Raw genomic sequence first — 24,563 nt, 5'->3', positions numbered from 1 at the left:
TGATACCCTGGGTGGGTGCGGGGGTGGGGGGGCAGAGGGCCGAGAGCTGCTCAGAGAGCTCCTCTTCTGCGTGTCCTCAGGCCTGGCTCCTTCCTGGCCGGGTGTCAGCTCAGATGTTGCTGTGCAGAGGGGCCACCAGCCCCCGCAACACACGCCCCAGGCATAGTCTCCTCTCCCACTGACCAAGGCCCACCGTTGAGCGATTTGTTCAGGGTCTGATACCCCCTCTGGGAGGGCCGTGTCCTGTGCTGCCCCCTGGCACCCAGATGGCACCGACTCCCATGCCTCGTCCCTTATCTTCGTGGAAGGCACACCCCTGCCATGGGGCACTGATGGAGGCACAGGAGCAAAACGGGTCCAGACCTCAGAAATCCAGAGGGAATGTGTGTGAAAGTAGCTCCGACAGCTGCTGCCATTCGAGCCACACCTACTAAGTGCCAGGCACTCTCCATGTGGCTCTTAATTGAACCGTCAACGAGAATGCAGCAAATCAGGAACTTGGGTATAGAGAGGCACATCGCACAAGAGGGGAACCGGAATTCAGGCTCACTGGGCCCTGGCTGCTTGGCCTGGGCAGAGCATGGGAAGGCTTAAGAAAATTCCAGGGAAAGTTTGCTGTTGTTGGGAGTCAAGACGCTCACAGGTGCTAACAGGCTGCTGCAGGCATGTCTCCTTGTCCTGAGGTTCTGACAGAGGCTCCAGAAACCGGGTCATAAGAGTCAGGTCACCCCCCCAGGCAAGGCCACTGGAGCAGGACACCCCAGGAGCAGGACTTACTAAGCCAAGACCAGGGGACGCCTCTCTGGGTCAGAATGACTGGGGACTGGCGGGGACGCCTGGGAGCCCATCCAGGCGCAGAGAACTAAACACCTGTCGGCGTGTGGAGGAGGAACGGGAAGTTCTCTGCCTGCTCTCTAGAGTCAGGTTTGGTTCATGAGCCCGCTTGCAACACAAACTAATGAGACCACAGTTCACCAGTTTCTAAAGCAGCTTTGCCCTATAATCCTGACAATCTCAGTGGGGAGACTAAACAGGACCTGACGTGTAAGTCCACGAAATGCTGAGCTTGGCTTTGAGCTCAGGCCCCTGAGGCAGGGCTGATGGTGACATCTGAAGATGACCGTTCCAGTCTCCCCCAGCCCACGTGCTCCTCTAGACCCTGCCACTCTGCCCTTGGTTCTGGGCAGCCTCTGGGACTACCCCTACCAGAAGGGGACAGTCCCAAGTGGCAGGATGTGATTTCCAAGGCTTCGGGACACTTATCCTTGGAACCTGGCTGCCATGCTCTGAGGAAGCCCAAGCAGCCCCTGGGGAGCCCCGCATGGGCAGGCCTCAGGGCCCCCAGCCTGCAGCATGGCAGTGCCCCCTCACCAGCCACAGGACCGCACCACCATCCCTGCTGAGCCCAGCCGATTCACCAATTTGTGAACTAAGTAAATGCCTGTTTTAAACCCAACCCTTTCAGGGTGGTTAGTTACACAGAAAAGGGGGCCAGGAGGTGCAGAGGCCCCTGGCCTTCCCACGGCCCCTCACAGACCCCCGTGGTGCTGTGCTCTGTGGTGCCATCTCACAGGGCCAGGGAGGAGCAGCTGGAACCAAGCACCAAGGTTCCGAAGGCTCACGTCTGGAAGTGATACAAAAGTATCTCAACGTCAAAAGGGAAAGAACGTTTAACTTCCTTTCTCAGCCAAAGCTGGGCAAAGGAGAGACAGGCTGCCTGCCGGGGCTGGAGGGCTCCCCACCTGGACATGTGTTTGGTTTAGTGAGTTTTCCTCTCTCTGATGCTGATGGACCTGCACTAAGAGACACGTTGTAAAAATTAGTTCCATATCATGGTAAATTTGATCTGCGATCATTCCATTTACATTAAGGAATCAGATTCATTTTTATGTGAAAGCATCAGATTCTAAACTGAGTATATGTGTATACAAAAGGTAAGGGTTAGATATATATTCCATCAGAGCTGTGTTTTGGTTGGGCTTTGGCAAACAGTTTTTGAAAATTAGGCATTTTAATCAGGTAGCTATGAAAACAACTGCTGTCTTTTTGCTGCCTGCAGCCGGCACCCGGTGGTCCCGGAGCAGAGGTTCCTGGGAAGATGTACACTGAAATAGGGTTTTCATAATCTTCTGATGGAGGCCAATTGCCCCTCTTGGGCCTCCACCTCATTCCTATGACACTGAGTATCCATCCTCAAAACCCCCCCAGTGGTCAGTCTGGAGAACCTTCTGGACAGCTGGTCTGTTAGGCCCCAAACACTCAGAAATTACTGCTAATTTTTATTGAGCTGTCACTGTGCAGCAGGCAGTGTGCTGAGAGCTTTGTATGTCAGAAGGTGTCTCATTTCCAAATTTCTTGGCAGCTAGAACATGGATATGTGGTCCAATTCAAGCCAGTAGATCCTCAGTGGATGTGTTCTGCAGGGCTTCTGGGAAGATTGTGTGTGAATGTGAGTGTGCATGCGTCCTTCCTCCCCAGAATGGTTGTATCTGATGTGATAGCTGGAACTGCTGCAGCCACCTTGTGAGCTTCAGGAGAGGTTCGAGCTCAGTTTGAACAGAGCAGTACAAGAAACCTGAATTTTTCGTGGTTTTATCAAGCGCCATGGAGCCGCCCTGCCTTTAGGTTTCCTGCTGTGTAAAAGGACAAAATTTGTTCACTGTGTTTGTTTTCTTCTTTATAAAATGGAGCCAACTCTGAAGGTTCTGAGGATTAATGGACCAGAATAAGTGAGATATCTGGCCCAGGGTAAGCTCCACTGTCACTCTCAGCTCTGTTAGCATCTTGTAACATAAGATTGGTGTGAAAGGGGAACGGAGCAGGGGGCAAAGGGCCTGGGTCTCAGAGCCCAGCGGTACTTACAGAACATCTTGCTTGGACTTCTTTTCAAAATGTGTGGCCCTGAGACGCTAAAGCTCTGCTCATGCCATTGCGCTGGGTCCCCATTGTAACAGCCTTATGTGATTTGTAACCAACGTGGATTAATGTCTGACCTTTCACATTTCCTTGAGAAGCAGCAGTTCACCACAGGAGGGATTAGGCTGTTACTGCAGGAATGCAGAGGGCACACTTTGGACTTCCCCAACAGGCTCCCTGAGTCTGTGGCATCCCAAAGGCTTTGAGGAGATGAGTGTTCCCTGAACTCTAACCACACACCTTTACACACCGAGAGGCGAGACCCCGAGGTGGGCCACAGAGCAACATCTATGCCCGGGGCAGGAGGGGCTTCCTGCCCACACTCAAGGCCTGGGTTGACAAAGGAGGCCTGCGGGTGAGGGGGACACCTGGGATGTGGGCCAGGGATTTCAGGCTTGATCCTCGATGGGGTGGGTGGTGAGGTGCACGTTCCGAGAACCAGGGCATCTGAGAGCTTTGCAGCTGGTGGACCTGCCTCGGGCCACTCATCCCATGCTTTTTCCATGGAACCACACTCTCCCTGGCAGAAAAGAGAGGAAGACCTCAGAGATGGCAGAGAAAATTAGTTGAGTATGCATCTGCTGGGCTTGCCAAAACAAATGACCACTACCTGGAGTCTTTAAACCACAGGATTTATTCTCTCAGAGGCCAGAAGTCCAAAATCAAGGTGTGGGCAGGGCTGTGCCCGCTCTGGACCCTCTGCACAAGTCCTTCCTGCCTCTTCTAGGTCCCGGGGGCTCCAGCATCATTGGCTGTGGCCGCCTCCCCCCCATCCCTGCCTCCGTCCTCACATGGCCTCCCCTCATCTCCCTCTGTGTCTTCTCCCATCTCTTATAAGGACATGTGTCTTTGGATTTAGGGCCCACCTTAATCCAGGGTGAACTCGTTTCAAGATTCTTACCTTACATCTGCAAAGTCCCTTTTTCCAAATAGAGTCACATTCTTAGGTTTCAGGGGTTAAGATATGGATGTGCCTTTTGGGGGGCCACCATTCAACCAGCAATAGACGTTCCAAGACCCTCACTGTGCTGAGACCATGGCAGCTTAGTAGCAAATGATTCCATGTCATTTTCCTGGAAGACAAAACCAGAACATGGCAGGGAGGAGAGGATGGAAGATGTGTCAGCAAGGGACAGGCTTGGCTGCTGCAGTGAAAGTCCAGAGTAACATGTGCTAAGCAGGGGAGAAACAAGTCTCGCGTGTGGGCGGCATTCCAGGCACGGAGTGTGGAGGGCTGAAGGGCAGACTGGAGCATCTGCAGTCCATGACTGCTGTCTTTCTGGTTTATCTGCCAACTGTTGGCTGCTGCCATGTGCATGACACACGCCATGTCCTCTCCTGGCCTGGGAAAAGACGCAAGGCCCAGGGAAGGGTGTGATCAGGGCTAGTGTTGAGGCTGGTGCACAAGGGCACATTTGAGCGGGTTCCTCACGGTCAGTGCATGCTCTGATTTCTCAGCCCTGTGTGTACTGCTTGTTCAGTGTTTTGGCTACAAGCTCCAGGCACCCCTTCCTTTGAGGGCTTGACCCAGAAGCTAAACATTTCACGCCTAGTCCCATCCCACTGGCCAGCACATGGTTATGTGACCACACCTAGCTGCAAGGGAGTCTGGGAGTAAACTCCTTATTGGAGGAGCCACTTTCCTGGTGGAAACTGAATTACCACAAAAGAAGGGGAAGTGGGTACTGGTTGACGGTGACTGTGTCTGCAGAGGAGGAACTGGCATCCTGGGAACAGGCCCAGCTTTTCTTGATGCCCTGGTTGCCTGGGTGTTGCTGGAGGAAGGCTGGAAAAGCCCTAGACCTTTATGGTGTCCTGGGGCACAGCAGGAATGACCGTCGTGGGCTTGCTTTTTGTGCACCAGCTGATGTGCCCAGCATGGCGAGGTCCAGCTCTGTCCTGGGAGGGCCTGAACCACCCTCAGCCCCTGGTGGCAGGCGAGCGGCTCTGACCCCACGCTTAGATGGCACACACTGTCCCGGGTGTCCCCTGCACACGGTGCTTGTTGAGAAACTGCAGGAACTGTCTGGGTGACAGCCCTCTACAAAGCCGGAGGGAGTCTTTCCCCCGAGGAGAAATCACACGTGCCTGCCTGAGCCCCTCTTCCCTGCAGGCTCTGGATCTGGGGCTGGGCAGGGCTGTGAGCCCCTTCATTGCTGTCCATCTGCTTGGGTCTATCTGCTAAGCCCAACTTGATTATCTTAAGAGACTGGCCAACACATTGAGGTTTTAGCTAATCATTCTCCATGTCTGAGTTAGTCAATTTGACAAAAAAAAAAAAAATCATAGCTGTGACCGTTTGCTGGCCTTGTGGCTGCTGGGCAAACTTCATGTGGGCTGACAGAGGGCCATCATGAGGGCGAGAGGATGGTCATGGGGGCCCGGCAGGTGGGCACTGCCAACTAGGGGTCTGTAACCACCTCGTAAGAGTTAAGGTCTTCAAGCACCCAGCCAGATACACCTCACAGCTATCATGACCCCATTTTTTTTTTTTTTTTAACTATTTGAGTAAGCTTTTAATTAGGTGTTCTCCAGATTGAAAGGGGTGGGGAAGACACTCCAGATAGAGCAGGTGTACTGAGGAGAGAACTAGAGGAGAGAACTAGAAAATGTATGACTAGAACACACTTAACACTCTGCTCACAAGTTCCATATTTTTGACAAAGTTATTTAAGTTCCCTCAGCCTCTCTTTTCTCATTTTTTTTTTTTTTTTTTTTTTGAGAGGGCATCTCTCATATTTATTGATCAAATGGTTGTTAACAACAATAAAATTCAGTATGGGGGGTCAACGCTCAATGTACAATCATTAATCCATCTCAAGCCTAATTCTTGTCAGTCTCCAATCTTCTGAAGCATAACAAACAAGTTCTTACATGGTGAACAAATTCTTACATAGTGAATAAATTCTTACATGGTGAACAGTACAAGGGCAGTCATCACAGAAACTTTCGGTTTTGATCATGCAATATGACCTATAAACAATCAGGTCAAATATGAATATTCGTTTGATTTTTGTACTTGATCTATATGTTGATCCCACATTTCTCCTACTATTATTATTATTTTTATTTTTAATAAAATGCTGAAGTGGTAGGTAGATGCAAGATAAAGGTAGAAAACATAGTTTAGTGCTGTAAGAAGGCAAATGTAGATGATCAGATGATAAGGTGTGTGCCTATGGACTAAGTATTAATCCAGGCTAGACAAGGGCATCAAGACATCCACGGATGCAGAAGATTTCTCTCAAAGCAGGGGGGGTGAGGTTCTGAGCCTCACCTCTGTTGATCCCCAAATTCTCACCTGATGGCCCCCCTGCGACTGTGCTTGTCTTAGGTTGTTCCTCCCTTGAGGAATCTTACCCGTATCATGACCCCATTTTACAGAGGAGGACACAGAGGCCCCCAAAGGCTCCACGACTTGCTCGGGCTCCCGGGGCCAGTACATGGAGAACATGGGACTCCCCCCATGCCTCTGGCCCCACAACCCATTCTCCAGAGCCTCTAGCACATGCCATCACAGGATGTCACTCTCTGTCCCTAGCCAGACTCGGGGACAGGATGCACACCTGGGGGCCTTTCAACAAATTCAAACTTCCTCTCACTTCTGAGGATGGAGGATGCATCTCCTTATCCCAAACAGGGCATAACCCCTCCTCTCCTCTCTCTGCTTTGGAATGTTTTGAGAATTTGTGTCTGTCAAATGCTCTGGAGAAACATGAAAAGAATTTTTCAAATGCCCGGTCTCTTTTTTTTTTTTCAATCAATTATAGATTTGCCTTTGGAACCTAAAATCTCAAACTTTCATCTCACCGGAGTGAACGAAAATAATTGCTCCATTAGGGTTTCAATGACTGCTTTGGAATTCATGTTCAAGTGGCATCAAGGAGAGAGCTGAGACCTTGCAGAAAATTATGAAAAAATTAATGGTGCCCATTGCCATGCAGAGCCGCATGTAATGTTTGCAGGTGGCATTCACACAGTCATTGCAATTCCGACAGGCCGACAGGTCCTCTGCAGGGGTCTTGTCACTTACGCTCCTCAAACTGGAAGAAATTAGCTCCGACCACAGACCATCCAGCAGACCTGTATTTAATAATACTTCTCAAATGTGTGAAGCACTTCGTTTTAGAATAACAGGAAGAAAGGAATTTGCCTGTAACTGCAGACTTGAATTCCATCCTGGCCGTCAGGTCCTCCTGAGCAGCCCCACTTTCTCAGGCCAGCAGTGGTGGGCACAGCCCCATGCAGCCTCCTGGTGTCTCCCCGCCTCCGGGCTGGCGTGTGACATCCCTGCCCTCGGACTCCTGGCCTCCCTGGTGCTGAGGCCGGGCCTGCCTGAGGAGCCCAGGCTCCAGCTCAGGCTGGACACGTGCGAGCCTCCTCCAGGCCCACTGGGCCGCGGAAACCACCCCAAAATTGCTCCCTTCCTTCTGCACGGCTCGGCGGGCTGCACCTCACAGCAGCTCCGGGAGGCCCTCCCGACAAGAGAGCGTTGTGTCTCTGCCTGATCCCTCCCCTGTCACAAAGGGGGCCTTTCACGGCGGCTGACCTGGGAGGGTGGGGCTCACTGCCTGCCCATTCGCCAGCTCCGGGCGCAGCAGCCACGCTTCTCCGAGCTGTACCTGGAATCGGCCGTTGCCGGAGACAAACCCTTTATGGGATTTCCTCTCAGGAGCTCTCCTGGTGGCAGTAAACATGTTTGTCAAGGAGAGAAGTTTTGGCTATTTACACCCACAGAGATGGTATGGGAAGCTCACACAGCCCTCTGTCAGGGAGGTCCTTTTCTTCTGGAAGAAAGATGACTATGGATACATGGATGGATTGATGGTATCAGCAGTTTCGGAAGCCCCTGACTCAGATCGACAGCTCTGCTTGCATGCGGGGAGCTCAGCGCCTTGGAAGAAGGTTGGGAGGGAAAGGAACTCCAGGCTCTGTTCTTGCAGCCCCTTGGATAGCAAACCCCCTGAACAACTTGCTGCTTGCAAAGTATCTTCATCCCGCAGAGGCATGTCCGAGAGGCAGGGCGGGCGTGGACGGAAGCCTCGCTGGACAGGTCTGGGGAGCTTGCCTGTGGGGCTGTGTGTGCCTGCCCGGGGGGCGCCTGAAATGCAGCTGCTCTCTGCAGAACATGGCCCTGTGGTGCAGCCAGGCCAGGGGCCGTGGGCGCCTGGACTTAGGGGGTGTCCTGTGCGGCGTTCATTCCAGTGCCTTTCTTGGATAAAGGTGCCGCTTCTCTTCCCGCTGTGCAAAGGGTGCCCAGAGCAGGACAAGGCAGCACCCCGTCACCTGGCTGGGGCTGGCGGCCTGGCATGGCTGAGGGGCCAGGTCACCAAGAGCGAAAGCCCAGGAGCTCGTGCCACCGAGGGGCCAGCGCGACGAGGCCAGCGCCGTGCTTCTCTGGGCTGACTGGGCCAGCCTGTTGCCAGCGTTTGAGGACGCACTCTCGCCAAAGCTGTTTTATTGCTGAGACACAAGTGTCCCTGCTCTCTGGTCCACCTAGCCCCAAAAAACAATAACATGACCCAAAATGTAAGTAAAGGGGTGCTGGGCAGGAGGGAGACCTCCCAGTTGTGATGGGGCTTTGTCCCTTCTGCCCAGGTAAACCCCAGAGAACGAATGGGCCTGGGGATGGCGGGGGTGGGGTTGGGGTGAGCAGAGCATGAGCTGGACGTAGCCCTTCGGAGCATTAAGGAGAGTCTCACACAGTTCACAAGATTTTCAAAAAATTATTCTCTGTTCTCCGCTCTCTGTGCCATGATGGCCTCTGGCTATGTGGCCTTAGGCAAAGTAATTAACGTCTTTGAGCCACCGTCTTTTTGTAATGTGTGAAATAGAAATGATAGCACCTACCTCCTCTGGGATGGAAAGAGGGATGTAAATGAGATATTAATCTATTGACCAGAAAAGAATGGCTGTGCTACTATATTAAGTGAGAGAGGAGTAATTGCATGACAAGAACCATGGCAAATAGTGTATATAAGAGCACATGGTGAGGCAGGCACTAGTACTCCCACTTTCCAGGCAGGGAAACAGAAGCACAGAGAGGCCAAGTAATTTGCCTCAGGACACACAGCAGTAAGTGGCCCATGCACGGTTGGAAGCTGCCTGGCTCTAGAATCCATGCACGAAGCCATCGCACTTCATTGCCACTATTTTGTAGCCATAAACCTCAGTGAAGCTCCATATAGTCCTACATGTTCCGTGTCAACGCGGGGAGAAGTGTGTACATGCCGTACAGGCTACTGTGGAACAGGAAGGGTGTAAAACAGATGGAGAGGGGGGATTATTCCTACTACAACTTAATGTCTTTAGCTGTACCTCTCAAGAATTGAATAAAGAACTTTCTGGAAAAAAAGAAAATGGTTTGATTTCTGAGGCTTCGTCCAACTTTCTGATTCTGAGTCTGTCTGGCATCTTTATGAGGTTGGCATGGAGGGGCTGTTTCATGACCAGGATTGGTTGTCAGGAACTCGGCGGTGGAGATTTAGGGTTTGCATTGCCCAGGTCTGCCCTGCGCCCTTGGCCCCTTTGGAGAGCAGCCGGCACAGCACCCCTGGTGCTGGGCAGTGAACAGGCCCAAGGGCCGTCCCGTTAGGACCGGAGTGCGGTCCCGGCACACTGGCAGGTCTGATGCAGACGGAGGGAGCCTGAGAAATGCCACCACTCCAGGGTCTCTCAGGAATTTGTGTGATTTCTGGTGAAATCTCCCAAGGACACAGCCTATTATCCAAAAGGCAGCTGCTCATCCATTGTTAAGATAGGCGAGGCCTCTGTTCATGGTGGGCATACAGGGAATGAGCCCACCTTCTTGGGGTCTGTGAGCTGGGGTCATGGCTCTGCAGCTCCAGGTGTCTAAGTTTGAGCCCCCAAGAAGCAGAGGCTGAGACAGGAGGGCAAGCCAGGGAGGGAGAGAGAGAAGATAGAGGACATGGTCATGCCTTCTGAGCATGATCCTGCTGGAGGCCCTCTGAGGAGCCTGGTGGAGGCCCCCATGGGAGGCGGGAGACTGGGGCTGTCACCCAAGGTGCTCATTCCCCCTGCCACCCACTTCCAGGGGCTTGGGGTGTGGTGCTGTCAGCAAGCTGGGAAGTAGATCTGCAGCTGTAGGTAACTCGGGTGGGCCAAGGGGCTCTGGGCAGATGAATCACCTGCCCCTCCCCCGTGATCCCTACATTTAAAAAATGCTGGTTCTTTGCAAACCTCCTCTCATTGCTGTTACTTCAATCTTCAAGAAATAGCTCTCAGGGATAACAGCACTAGTAAACCTCTAAGGAGCATTATTATTAAAATCAGTAAGTTTCCTTAGTTAGAATTACAATTGTCTAAAAAGAGACACACATAGCAATTGAGGCAATCAGTGCTTCTCAAGTTTCCATCTGCACATAGACCAGCTAGGACCTTGTTAAACATGCAGACCCTGATTCAGTGAGTCCAGGATGGGGCCTGAGATTTTGTATTTCTAACCAGCTCCTAGGTAATGTCAAGGCTGCTTGCTGGTCTATGAACCATATTTTGAGCAGCAAGGGCTTAAATGAGTTAAAAGTTTCTTTCATGAAAACACTGGGAGATAGATAGTCTTGGTCTTATATGCTTTGCTTTGTGAAATCCTCAAGGGCCTGGCCCCACCCATCTTGTTGTCATGTGAGCAGCAAATTGATGGCCCCAAATGGCTGCTTCATCTCTAGCCATTTCATCTATATTTCAGTTAGCAGGAGAGAATGGGATGAAGAGGGGCAAAATAATTTTTTTTTTGTATTTAAACTTTCATAGATTAACATGCAGTTGCAAGAAATAATATAGAAAGATCCTATGTACCCTTTCCCCAGTGGTAAAACACCAGGGTACAGACATGGACATAATCCACCAATCTAATTCTGATTTCTGCAACTTTCCTTGTACTCGTGTGTGCATTTAGTTCTGTGCAGTCATCACCTATGTAGTTTTGTGGACCCGCCACCACAGTCAGTTAAGAGAGAGAGCAGTCCGTCACCACCTGTATCTCTGGCATTGCCCTGTGTAACCACACCCACGTACATCCCACCCCATCTCTTGTCCTTAACCTCAGGGGCAATGGCTTTTGGCCAGGGATCTTTCGGTAGTTTATTATTTTTCCTATTGAGATATACTTTTTACATACAATGAAATGTACAGATTCTAAATGTACAGTTTAGTGAGTTTGATGAATTACACAGCCATGTAATTTCCTCTGAGACCAAAATAGAGAACACCCGTCTTCCCAGGAAGCTGACTGAGGCCTCTTTGCAGCAAGCCTCCCTCACCCCCAAAAGGTGGGCGATGTTCTGATCCCTGTCCCCGTGGTTTAGTTCTATCTGCCCTGGAACCCCGCGTGATGGAATCACAGAGCATGTGCTCTGTCTGCCTGCTTTTGATCAATATGCTTTTGAGCTTCATCTACTGTGGGGTCTATTTTTCTTTCTAATTGCCTCTCATTCCATTATTTAAATATAATATGCATATACATCCCTTCACCTCTTAAGGATACGTGGCTTGTCTCCACTTATTGGCTATTATGAATAAAGCTGCTACGAGCACCCCTGTCCTAGTCTTTTTAGGGATGTTTGATTTCAGTTTTTTTGGGTATTTACTCAAAGCGGAATTGCTAGCTTGAAGGGAAGGCAGATGTTGTGCTTGGGAGGATTCTGCCCAGCTGGTTTGAGACATGCTTGGACCCGCTGAGAATCAGCCAGCCACACACCAGTGTGCCAGTTTCCCACCTCCTTGTAGTGGTGGGTACTGTCAGTCATCTTGATTTGAGCTATCCTGGTGTATTATGATATTAATTTGCATTTCCCTGATGACTATGTTGAGCAAGTTTCAAATGATAAGTGGCCATTAATATGTCACCCTTTTTGGAAAATGTCCGTTCAAATAGCTTTGCCCATCTTACGAACTGAGGAGCTTGTCTTTTTAATGACTGAGGCTTAAGAGTTCCTGTATTCTGGATGTGAGCCCTTCTTTAGGTATATGACTGCAAACATTTTCTCACACCTTATAGCGGGCCTTTTCATTTTCCTCATGGCATCTCTCGAAGAACAAAAGTTGTCAACTTTGATGCAGTGCAATTTAGCAATCTCGAACTAGTTGTTAGCGTCTTCTGTCGCCTCTCTGCCAAGTCATGTGTGTCTCTGCATCTGCCTTACACTCAGGTATGTGTTTGTCTCAAAGTTTGTGTATGGTGTCAGGTATAAAGGTTCATTTTTAACCCTAAGGCTATCCAGTTGTTCCAGCAACATTTGTTAAAAAGTTCACCTTTCCCCCACTGACTTAATGATAATTATTGATTATTAATGGTTGTTGATCACTTGTGGTGTTTTCTCTATTTTTTGCTTGATGACTTGAGTTAGAGGCTTATCAATTATATTGATATTTTCAAAGAAACAACTTTTGGCCTTTAATTTTTTTCTGTTTTGTATTTCCTTGATTTCTGGCATAATTTTATTTATTTCATTCTTCTACTAATTCTGTGTGAACGTTTAGACATTTTATCTTTTCCTATCTTTCTAACATGCACATTTAGATAATTAACTTCAGACTTTTCTTCTTTACTAACATAAGCATCAAAGCTGCCTATTTCTCTCTAAGGACCACTTTAGCTACAGATTACAATAGGGTTTGCCTTAACTGTCATTCATAACAAAATATTTTATAATTTCCGCTGTGATTTCTTCATGACTCATGAACTATTTGGAAGCATGTTTCTTAATTTCCAAGTATGTGGGGACTTCTCCAGGCAGTTTGCACTGGTTTATTTCTGATTTCACTCCGCTGCGGGCAGAGAACATACTCCGTAGGCTCAGCTCCCGGTGATGGGCCGCAGCTCGTCTCACGGTCCAGCCTGCGGTCTGTCTGTGGACTTCGTGTGCGCTCAGCACGAGCATTCGACAGTTGTCAAGGGAGTAGTCTGTGAGTCCAGTTTGGTCAGGGTGGTTGACGGTATTGGTCAAATCTTTTAAGTTTTTACTGATTTCTTTGCCTCGTTATTCTCTCAGTTCCTGACGGCATCATTTTCATATCTCCAATTTTGATTGTGGATTTTTTGTTTTTCCTTTTAGCTATAAAATTTTGCTTTGTGATTATTTTGAAGCTCTTTTGTTAGGCATATACACGTTTACCTATTCATATTGATAGTATATATATTTGTTAATTATCATATACACTGTATGCATACATATACATACATGTATGTACAATTTATGCATATACACATGTGGTATGTAAATATCCACATACTTATATACTTATATTTAATGTATAGTAAATATTTGTCTGTAGTATTATGTATATGACTATATATGTATATGGATATTTACATAGTATATTACATAAGCACACATATATGCATGCATGTACATATACAGGTACGTACACATACACAGTAAATATACATACATATATGTCTATTTACATAGTGTACTTGAATTTATGTATCTGGATCATACAGTATCTTTGTATATGGATATTTACACAGTATATATATGGCTAAGTCCCATCTCTGTGCCCCATCTGTCCAGTTTTTAACACCTTATCCCCCACCCCCTTCATAGATAACCACTTTTATTCTTCCAGAGTTTCTTAAATGTACATAAAAGAAAATGCAAACATATATATTGTTATTCCCCCTACACAAAAGTTAGCATATTTTGCAATTGAACTTTCCTCCATAACAATATATCTTGGCACTCTTCACGTCAGTCCTGAGAAGCTTGCCTGTGACAGCTGCGCGGCACTGCAGTGTGTGTCATCCCCCCCACCGAGGGCCGTTTGGCTGGTGACACCAGAGCTGTCACACAATGGCGCCTCTCTCTGTCCAGCTTCTAGATTTCTCTTCCCTCCCTGCCCAGTTTCCACACACTAGCCTGGAAAGTAACCAGGTGAACAGAGGTCCCTCCGGCCTCTAGCCGGTGGGGCAGGGGTTGAGTGTAGACCCTCCTGGCTTAATGTTTTCCTGCTTTTACGGATGCATGCCTCAGACGTGGGCCTTGCCCACACTGCCCCCCAGCAGCCAGTGAACAGTGTCTGCGTGAGGAGCCCTATGCACACACCCTGAAAACAGCGGGGGCATTTGGCTGCCGCTTCTGCATTCGGCACTGCCGCCTAGTGATCAGCACCGGCTCCACCTCCCCCTTGTTCACTGTGTGCCTTTGGGCGACGATTCTGCTTTCGGACACCAGGAGAGTAGGAGCCGACTCACGGGAGGGGTGCGTATTGAGCACTCAGTGCTGCATAGCTAATCCCGTTGACGTGGCAACATTATAATGACATTATTTTCCTCATGGGTTAGTCCTTCTGAGGCACAGAGAGGTTGAGTAACTTGCCCAAGGTCACCCTGCTCGGCAGAGCTGGGATTCTGGCTCTAGGTTGTTGCGAGGGCTCACCCATCAGTGAGCACGAAGCACCGGACAAAGACCTGGTACAGAGGATGTGCTCATTAATACCAGCTCTTGTCATCACCACTTGCCTAGGGAATTGAAATGTGGCAGTCTTTGCTGGGTGGAGAGGGGGGAGAATGGAAAATACCATGCGCGCTTAGAAAAGTAAAAGGCTCGATTCACACGGCAGGGTTGTTAAATGCGCAGGTCCGTGGGGAGGAGGGTGGGGAGCAGCTGTGTCTGGGGTCAGGTGGGAAGCGCCTGGGGAGTGGGTGAGCCGGGGTCACCCTAGGCTTAGAGGCCAAATGGGGCCTCCCTCCCTACCCCCCCCACCTCCAGGACCGTGCTGGTGCAGGACGCCATCAACACGAAATGTGCAGATGAGACGGAGTCCCCCTGCTTTTCTTCACAGCAAACAGAGAAGCAAAGAAGGGAGCAAGCTTGTTTTGGCAGAGGAAAAAACACAAAACGCCCAAACCACAGGATTCTCCAAAATATTGCTAAGCACTAAGTTTGCTAACATGTTAGACAGCTTTTCGGATCTAGGCAATCTTGTTTGCCGGCTGGAAACAGTCCCCAAAAGCCGTGTGATCCCCAATCCACCCTGGGCATGTAGGGATAATGAGGAAGTCAGCTCCCACCTTCCCCAGCAAAGCCAAGGGGGCCAAGCCCTGTGCTCCAGCCCGGGGTCCCCACCAGATGCCAGCTGGTCCGCAGAAACCTCAGCTGAGACCTGCAGGCTTACGTACCCTCGAAGCGTTGGCAGACAAAGACGCACCCCCTGGTCAAAGTCACGGGGGCAGAAAGGCAACCTCAGGGTGCAGACAAGCCTCTGGTGGGCACATTCCCCTGTCATTCAAGGTCAGAGTCTCCATCAAAATGGGCAAAATAATGAGGCAAATAGGATAACATCCTTGTTAAGACGATAATGAGTCACAAATGCTATTTCGATGGTTTTCTTTGAAAGAAATACACATAACCAAACCAGTTTTAATGAAAGATCTTGTCTTTGTAATCAGGCAGCCACAAATGAGGGTCGAGCTGCTTTCATGTGGAATAATGTACACAGAGCCCAACTCGTTTTCCCATAAAAGGCAGCCCTTTATTTTCTTTTTTCTAAGTAAGAAAAATAGTTTGTTCCTAGCAATATGGGGGATGCAACAGAAAGCTATCTTTTGCAAAGTATAAAACTGCGAATCACCCTGTTCCCTCCATGGAAACCTTTTGTTGATGTTAAATCCATGTTACACTAACAGATTCACATCCCAGTTGCGATTATCCGATGCTTTGAGATCAGACGTGTGATCCTGATTTTTAAGCAAAAAACGCAGTCGAAAACCAAATAAACATCCTGACTAGCGCATCTAAAGCACAAATGGTGAAGAAAGGACTGTAACACACCACAGTGTGTATTTCTGCAGGAGACATGACCTGAACAACGAAAGTGGCATTTGAATTTTTAAGTGACAGAATTGAAATACCTCCCCTAAATATTTCCTCAGAAACCATCAAGGAGATAATCATTTTCATCTAAATATGCTTGTAATCTAACAATCCATGAAAGGAAAATGCATCTGAGGTGGCCTAGGCTCAGCCACGCCTTCTTGCTTCTTGACAATGTTGAACTTTATCTCTACCAAGGAGAGGCTCTGGGTGACTGCCCGTGGCGTGTCCTGCAGACGGCTGGGCATCACCTCGAGTGTGTCTCCACACGTGGCTGGCTGCCTCCTGGCTAAGGAAGGCTGTGATGGCAGTGGTCATCTGGAGCCCACTTGACATCCCAAATGTCAGGATCTAGAGGGCACTCAGTTACTCTCTACTGAACTGGATGACCCTCAGGGGCAGCAGGACGGGGCGGTCATGTTGACTGCTAGGGGCTTCCTTAAGCATCTTCAGATGGGTGGCTGTCTGTACTAGTCTTACAAACACTGAACTAAGCTATCTGGCAATAACCACTAACCAATAGTTGGAAAATCAACAGTACTAGTGAGGTTCTAAATGCAGGGTAGCTTCTATTCTAAGTGACAAAATGCATGTCAGCAGCTGGCAGTGCCACCAGAGGGATTGCTGGACAGTATCGCTCAGCCTACCTGGACAGAAGATCTCTGTGACTCACTCACTCGGTGCCCTTCCCATGCAGGCGCTGACCTGTCACCATGTGTGATCAAATCCTGGTTATGAGGGAATCAAATCTTGTGCTTGTCCTTTGGGGTGGGCATGATATGAGGCAGGTGACAGTCCTCTCCGCCTGCCCCCAGGTCATATGTTCTAGCTGCATTTCAAAGCCTGGCCAGGGGTGGGGAGCCCGCAGCTGTACCCCCTAGTTGGCCCTGAGGGTGAGTGGTCAGCACACGGGGTTCAGTCCACATCGGCCATTCTCACTCTCATTTCTAAACTCACAGAGCCATGTGGGATTCTGTTCAGTGGGTAACCAGGGGGCGGGCATGGTTTGGAGTCAGACAGCATGGGCTGCACCCACCTTACCAGCTGTGGGGCCATTTCTCATCTGTAAGACAGAGATAATACCGCCCTCAGCCCCACTGGCGGCAGCCCCCAGACGAGGCTTCCCATGCTGACCTGAAGCGAGGACAGGAGGAGAGGGAACCTGCTCACTCAGAGGCACTGCTGGGCTGCTCTGCAGAGTCAGGCAGCCTCTCAGATGCAGGCGAGCTCGGGAAGACGGTGCTCCTGCCCTCGGAACTTTGCCCCTCCCCTCTCGAGGGTCTTTCCTGTGCCCACATTCCAGGCTATTCTGGGCTCTCCCTTCCCAGAATGCCTTGGGGTGTCCTGGGACAGGGCTGGACACAGGGCTGGCATGAGAACCGGGAAGGCTGCTTTGGCCCCATAGCTGCCTGTACCCTTAGACGCGTGCCCTGTGTCTGGCCAGGGCTCCGTCACTTTCAGAGCCTGGTGGTGGGTGGCTTCATTCTGGGCCCTCCTGGGCCCTAGCGCAGTGGGGGCTTGTTGGCATTCAGAGAGAAGGGCACCCTCTGAATCTAGCGAGTGGAGGGTGCTGACTGGCCAAGGAACACACAGACCACAGGGCCAAGCAGACTGAAGCAGTCATGAAGCCCCGAGCTGCCTCAAGAAGATGCTCGTGGGGGCTAAGATCAATGGTTGTGAATCTGCACCTGAGCCTCCTATTTCTACTCGTCTTCAAAGTTTAGTTTTTAAAGAAGGCTGGCAGCAAAATGGCCTTGAGTTTTGTTATATAAGGGTGAGCCTCTCCCTTCGAATCAAAGATGATATCTTTTAAAGCCTCATGTGTATTTCATAGATTCAAAGCAGGAATCCCCACCTCACTGAAGGACCCCATGCTTCCCCAAACATACCAAGGTTTCTCCCACCTTCCTTCTCTCTAAAAAGCCCCTGCCACCTGTCTTCCCCAGGCCAAAACACCCTGCCAGTCACAGCTATGCACAACTTTCTAGCAAAGGTCTCCTCTGATCCCAAGACCAGGCCAGGGTTCTTCACTGTGTAGCCAAGGCCATATGTCCCTGATGTAGTGTCTGTTGTAGGTTTTGGTTCTATTGAGCTGTGAATAACAGAAACCCAAAATAATAGCTGATTAAAAAAGGCAGATTTCTTTTCCTTTTCACACCAAAGTCTGGAGGAAAGCAAGTCAGGGCCAGTGTGGTGTTTCTCCTCCATAAAATGCTCAGGACATAGACCCTCTGTCTGATTAATCTACCATATGGTGCCTCTTTGCCCAAAGCCATATCTGCTCAACATGGCCACTGAAGTGCCAGACATCACATCTACATTCCAGCTAACAGAAAAGAAGACCTCTGAGAAGAGAGGACAGAAGATGTGGGTCAGCTGTGTTACTGTTCAACAGAAGGGTCTGCCACATTCTGCTCAGTCTGAATGGCCAAAATGTAACCACATGACCACATGTAGCTGCAAGGGAGGCTAGGAAATGTAGTTATAATTCTGGGAAATGTAGTTTTAATTCCATGCACTCAACTAAACATGGGCTCTTTCACTGTGGAGGCAGATGACAAACGTGGGAGCAGAGTTGCCATCCTGGGCATACTGTCTGTGTATCTCAGAGCTGGGACTGTCAGAGATTCTCAGCAAATGAGTGATAATCGAATGAGAAGTGAATGAATGAATGGTTAGCGGTAGGGTCTGAATTTGGGGCTTAGCTCAGGGAGACCTCGGAATTGCAGGCCCATGGTGCCCTCGGCTTAGCTGCTGAGCAGTGCAGGGAGAGGTGTTCTGATTGGGCAGCTTTGCCCTTGTGGAGGAGGCCTGCAGGGGAGGGTTCATCTCAGCGGCCGCTTGGGGCACTCCTGGGCTGTCCCTGGACCGCCTGCCCCCTGCTCCTCTCCCCTCTGGGGGCCTGTTTGCCCTCTCCGACTTCTGCATCTGGGCCTTGTACAGAGTGTCAGCAGGTGACCCTGCCCCACCACCTGCATTTCATTTATCCCGTACTTTGTAGACAGCTGTGCAGGGGGATCATCTTTTACAACCCAGTTAGCAGCAGACCCCCCAGACAGCAGCAAGGCTTGAGGTCTGCATCCCACAGTGGGCTGCGGTGCTGGGCAGAGAAAGGCAGGAGGGAGGGAAGGAGGGAGGGAGGGACGGGCAGGGAGGGAGATGACTCTAGCCTCTGGCAGGGGTCAGGGATGCTCCTGAGTGTCGCCAGGCCAAGAAGGGAAGAGGCAGGAAAGGCCGGAACCACCCACACGGTTCCCCATATGGCGGCACAGCTGTGACTCCTTCAGCTCCACTTGGGACCCCAGCACGTGAAGGAGTCACGTTCCTTTCCCTCCCCACTGGAAGATGACGAGGGGCCTCCATCTGTATCCCCGTCCTCACCGGGTGTGGCCACAGGAGCTTCCCCGAGAGCTGGGAGGCTCTTTGCAGCTATGGCTCCCAACCTCCTCCTTCGATGGAAGGGGAAACTGAGGCTCAGAGAGGGGCATGAGTTGCCTGAGGTCCCAGGAGACCACCCGCCTCCAGGTGGCTGGTGCCCTCACTGGTCCCCCAGAAGGGCCTGTTGTGCACAGCCAGTTATCTTGCCTCAATCACGCCTGGACCAAGAGCCATGTGCACACCGGATGTCGGGAATTTACCCCAGCTTCTCACTGGCAGGCTTGAAATACCTTGCTTTTCATTTCCTCCACTCTGCTTACATCATCAGAGGGACTCCTGGGACTGCGTGCTCCTTCTCTGAATGGGGACACTGAGGGACGGACGAGTCGGCGAGCTGCACCCAGGACAGATGCCCTCCCTCCCCTGCCACGACACCGAGGCTGGTCCCAGCACAGAGGCACCACAGCCTTGGCCTCCCTTTTGCCCCGTGTCTGTACCCCTTGGTGCTTTCTCAGCTGGCTGCATGCATCAACATCACTGAGAAGGCACCGCCAGGAACACAGTCTCCTCTAAGCCTCAGAGGACTGAATGGTCCCCAAAATGCGAGTGAGCTGGACGGAGGAAGTTAGTGAGCTGGGGCCCAGCTGCCAGGGGTGCCTGTGTCCCTGCTCTCTGAGCTTTGGAGGACTCGGGCTTAAAATGAGAGGTGGGGTAACGGGCCATCCACCCTCCTGCCCTGGCAGCCCATTATTTATTTATTTTTAAATCCAAAGTCAATTGCAAAACCTGCCCTCGGCCCACATATCTGACACAAGGCGCTGAGCCTGCCATCCCCCGTGCCTTCCTCCAGGGACAGGGGGCATCGCCCAGCAAGTCTCCTGGTTTAGGGGTCCGGCTCATGAACTTGGCCCCTTGTCAATTATCCCTCCTGGTCGCTCGGCCTGATAACTGTTGCATTTGGAAATAAATGACACACTTTTCCTACATCTGCTCCAGATTTGCATTTCAGAAATTAGAGAACTTAGTTACGCGGTAGGTATTACATGGCAATCCGGGCCAGGCCTTGGAGTATGGAACTGATTGGATATTCCTTCCAAAATAAGAGAGTTTCAATCTCTTTCCAGGAAATTGAGTGGAACACCCAGACTGACGTCCAATATTAAATATTATATCTGTACAGTTGTCCTGTAGAGTTCCCTGGCATCCGACATCTGTGAGCAAACTGTATAAATGGAGAAACTGAATACCTGGTTAAAATGATGCTCCTCGGAGCTAAGAAATTAAAATATTACTGCATACACTCCAAGTCAGGCCACTTTGAAAGGTAGAGCTATTAAAATATGATTAGCTGAATTGTATTTTGTCTCCAAATGTCATACATCATTAGAGCTGAAAAGGCTTTGATGCAAATGCCCCTGGCGAAGGCTTTGCCCTGTCAGCAGCATGCGCTCCGGAGTGCTCGCTGCAAGTACACAGTCTCGCTGAGCGAGGGGAGGACGGGAGCGGCCTGGGGCTGCGGGGACACCCAGCCCCTCGGGACCTGGAGCATCACACCGTGGGATGCGTCGGGTGAGGGCCGGGCCCCTGGAGTGCATGGGACAGCAGCATGGCTGGGTGCGTAGTTAAGGGGGTGCCAAAAATCTTGGCAATCAGGATAACATTTTAATATAATATTAAACAACAAGAATAAACTGGCAAACTGCTGCCTACTGCCTGGCCTGATTTTATAAATAAAGTTTTATTGGAACCAGGGCCAAGATTGGGGTGTGGCAAGTGAGGTGAGATCCTGCAAGTTCAGTATCAGATTCTGCCCTTACTTGAAATTTAATACTTTGTTCATTGTGGATTTTTTGGTATTAATTTTAAGATTTTGGCACTCATTTAAGGTTTGGGCAAATGCCCCACTCACCTCACTGCAGCCCCAGGTCTAGCCAAGGGAGTAGTTTTGGGTAATGTGTTCCCATCCCCATCCCCCAGCCAAGGTCCCGGCCCTCAAGCTGGGCAGCGGTAACTCCATCACACTTGGACACATGGGTGCCCCTCCAGCCCTGGGAAGTGGATGCTGCCCACCCACTTCTCACCCAGACTGGGCAGAGCTGGGGCCACAGCCCACTCTTCTGTGCATGTGGGACTAGGGTGGTGGCCTCCCGGCCAGGGTCCCCATGATGTGACTGTGCTGGGATCCCATGCCTGTGAAACCACCACAGTCCACCAAAGGCTCCCTGGAGGACCAGGCCCATCCCCAAGGCCACCTACCCCTGTTTGAGCCGCTGCTGTGAGCATTTTAGAGAGAACCACTGAAGGCCAGGTCCCAGTGCCCCTTACCCCACCCCCACCCTGGGCTCCGATACATGTGCTCTGTCCTTTAGCTTCTAGCTTTAGGGAACCCTCAACACCTCTACCCACTGCCTGGAGCCTTGGGACGTGTCCTTGGAAATGAACTAGGCCAACCCCACAGACCAAGGCCCACCCACGACCAGCTCTGTGCACCTGGGCAAGTCACACCCCGTACGTCTCACCTCAGTGTCCTCATCTGAACTCAGTGGACGGCAACAAAACCTGCCCGGCCTACCTCCCTGGATTCAAGCTTGTTAAACCTAAAGCCAAATGGGCACAGGTGCCCAGTTCTGAAGGCCTACGCACAGATCAAAAAGCCATGTTCTCTCACAGAAACGGGGTCAGAGGCGGGACGCGTGGGGGCACCTCCACTGCCAGGTGACCTGATGCCCATGAGTTAGAAACAGCCATGATTCTCCTGACCCCTCTTGCCACACTTATCAGTACCTGAGATGGGGTTATTTTTAAATACCAAATCCTGCACCCAGCCCCGGATTCTTTGGGCCCAAGCTGGGAGCAGCCTTCGGTGTTCTGGCTGGCAGGGACCTCTGGATGATTCTATGCACAACCAGGATTGAGAAAGTTTGAGCCAGAGAGCTTTTCCTGAACAGACACACCCCACTCCCAGCACCCCAACATCACCCTTAAGACAAATGAACCAGGGAGTCGAGTGTACCCAGGGCCAGCTAAGGCGGGGGAGGTGGGGCTGTGGCTGATTGACGAACAGCATCCGGCTGACAGCCACCTAAAAAGTGGGTAGATACAGAACGTCATCAAAGAAAAGCATATCTGGGGACGTCAGGCAAGGCGCTGTTATTCTGTAGGCTTGGTTGGTCCTTCAAACCACTGGGGCCTGGAGTGGGCCCAGATATAACAGGCCTGGCCACCCTGCCCTCTTGGGGTACAGACCACGCAGCCTCACAGGGCCCAAGAGACCTATGAACTGAAATAACACCCACCACCACTTGTGCGGCTTGGCATGGGGAGCGCTCATGCCTGGCGTTATTATCACTATTACTACGGGCTCCTCACGGTGATTCACCACCCACATCTGAGCCACCCCCCTAGCTTGGCTGCCTGCGCAGGAAACCCTCTGTGACGTCTGTGCTGCCACTAAGATTCGTCAGGGCGGTGGGACCTCTGAGGCCTGATCAGGCCATGTTCCCTGGGCTCAGGGAGGGCTTGGGGGGCTGACCTGTCATCGTCCTACGAGGTCCTGAGCTTCTGTGCAAGGTGCCCGGCATCAGCCTCACTGGTGAGCTTTATTCAGCACTGGGCAGGAGGGCGGGTGATCAAGCTCTGGAGAGGACTGGGTCACTTAGGCACACTGCCACTGGCTGGTCCTGGGCAGCCCCTGTGCCCAGCCATAAGCCTGAGGAGGGAGAGAAGGTGAGTCAACCTCAGTATTGGGCCAAAGTTGGCACATCAAGTGCTTAGCAGGACTGCCTAGTTTCAAATCCAAGCCCTGACACAGACCTGCCGGGTGTCTTAGACATTTACTTGAAAAACTCTCAAAGCACCTCAATTTCCCCCTGTGTTAAATGGCAGTCATAACCATAACACCACATAGGTTATTTTAAACATAAGGTGGATTCCGCCACATGGAACAGCCCTGAACAGTCGGTGCTCAGAAAGTTAATTTATCAGGGGTCTGTTCCTCTGTCCACCCCTCAATCCATATTTGTTTGTTTTGATTTGATTTTTTACGGGCATCAGACTTCACTCGGGGTTCCCAATATCTAAACCAAATGCCGCTGTTGAAGGTCTTAACAGCGCATGTTTAAACCCCTTACAGAAATGTAGCCGGTTCTTGGTAACTTCACAGGCTGAGTCAGTATCTAGAAACTTCTAGGCAGATAAAACCAAGGAGAAGGAGGGCCTACTGGGCCCTCCAGGGAGTGTGAGCTACAGGAGCAGAGGTGTCCCCGTGAAGTCCTGCGCTTGAGGACAGGAGCTGAAGGCCACTCACACCACCCTCCCCTCTGCAGGGTTGCACACAGGTGGCTCCCTGGGGCCCCACGGCTGGGCATTCGTCCTGGGCCCCTTCCTGGGCACCGCAGTGGGGTCAAGCAGTGACTCCACTCCCCAGCACCCAAAGGGCCTGTGGGAAAATTTGCCTTTGCTCTTTGTGAAATCCAGCCTGGGGGGCATTGTGTTCCCCACTTTTATTATGGGAATGTTCAGACATGCAGGAAAGTTGAAAGGTGTGGCCAGCGAGGCACAAGCGCCGCCCACGTAGATTGCGGTTTGCCCTCTGCTGCTCTCGCTTTACCGGGTACCTGTCCATCCCTCTGCCGCCGTTCGTACAGCGACTTTTATTTCATTTCTTCATGGAGGCCCCGGATTGCTCTACGTCTGACGCTTACTTGTTTTACCCCTAGGTCTCTGTTGAAGGTTGTAGTCGTGTGGAGCCCCTGCAGAAATGCTGGCTGACTCTTCTTGATTCAACCCTCTCATAAAACACATGCGCACCTGATGGTGGGGAAGTTGCCGGGGGGTCAGCAGCCCTGCTAGGTTTTGCCGGTCCTTCCAGCCACCCCCACCTCCTCCAAGAATCAAAACTGCATTTTCTCAATCACAAAAATAAAACAAACATTTAAAAACTCTGACCAGGTTTCTTCTTCCCCTTAATAACATCCTTTATTTATTTTATTATTTTATTTTACTTTGCCATTTTTATTTTGCTATCAGTAATGTATAATTACATGAACAACATTATGGTTACTAGACTCCCCCTATTATCAAGTCCCCCCCACATACCCCAGTACGGTCACTGTTCATCAGCGTAGTAAGATGCTATAGAGTCACTACTTGTCTTCTGTGTGTTGTACAGCCCTCCCGTGCCCCCACCTACATTGTGTGTGCTAATTGTAATGCCCCCTTTTCCCCCTTATCCCTCCCTTCCCACCCATCCTCCCCAGTCCCTTTCCCTTTGGTAACTGTTAGTCCATTCTTGGGTTCTGTGAGTCTGCTGCTATTTTGTTCCTTCAGTTTTCCTTTGTTCCTATACTCCACAGATGAGTGAAATCATTTGGTACTTGTCTTTCTCTGCCTGGCTTATTTCACTGAGCATAATACCCTCCAGCTCCATCCATGTTG

Source organism: Manis javanica, chromosome 17 (assembly GCF_040802235.1).
Source record: "Manis javanica isolate MJ-LG chromosome 17, MJ_LKY, whole genome shotgun sequence".
Taxonomy (NCBI): domain Eukaryota; kingdom Metazoa; phylum Chordata; class Mammalia; order Pholidota; family Manidae; genus Manis; species Manis javanica.
Note: the sequence above shows the minus strand (reverse complement) of the source record.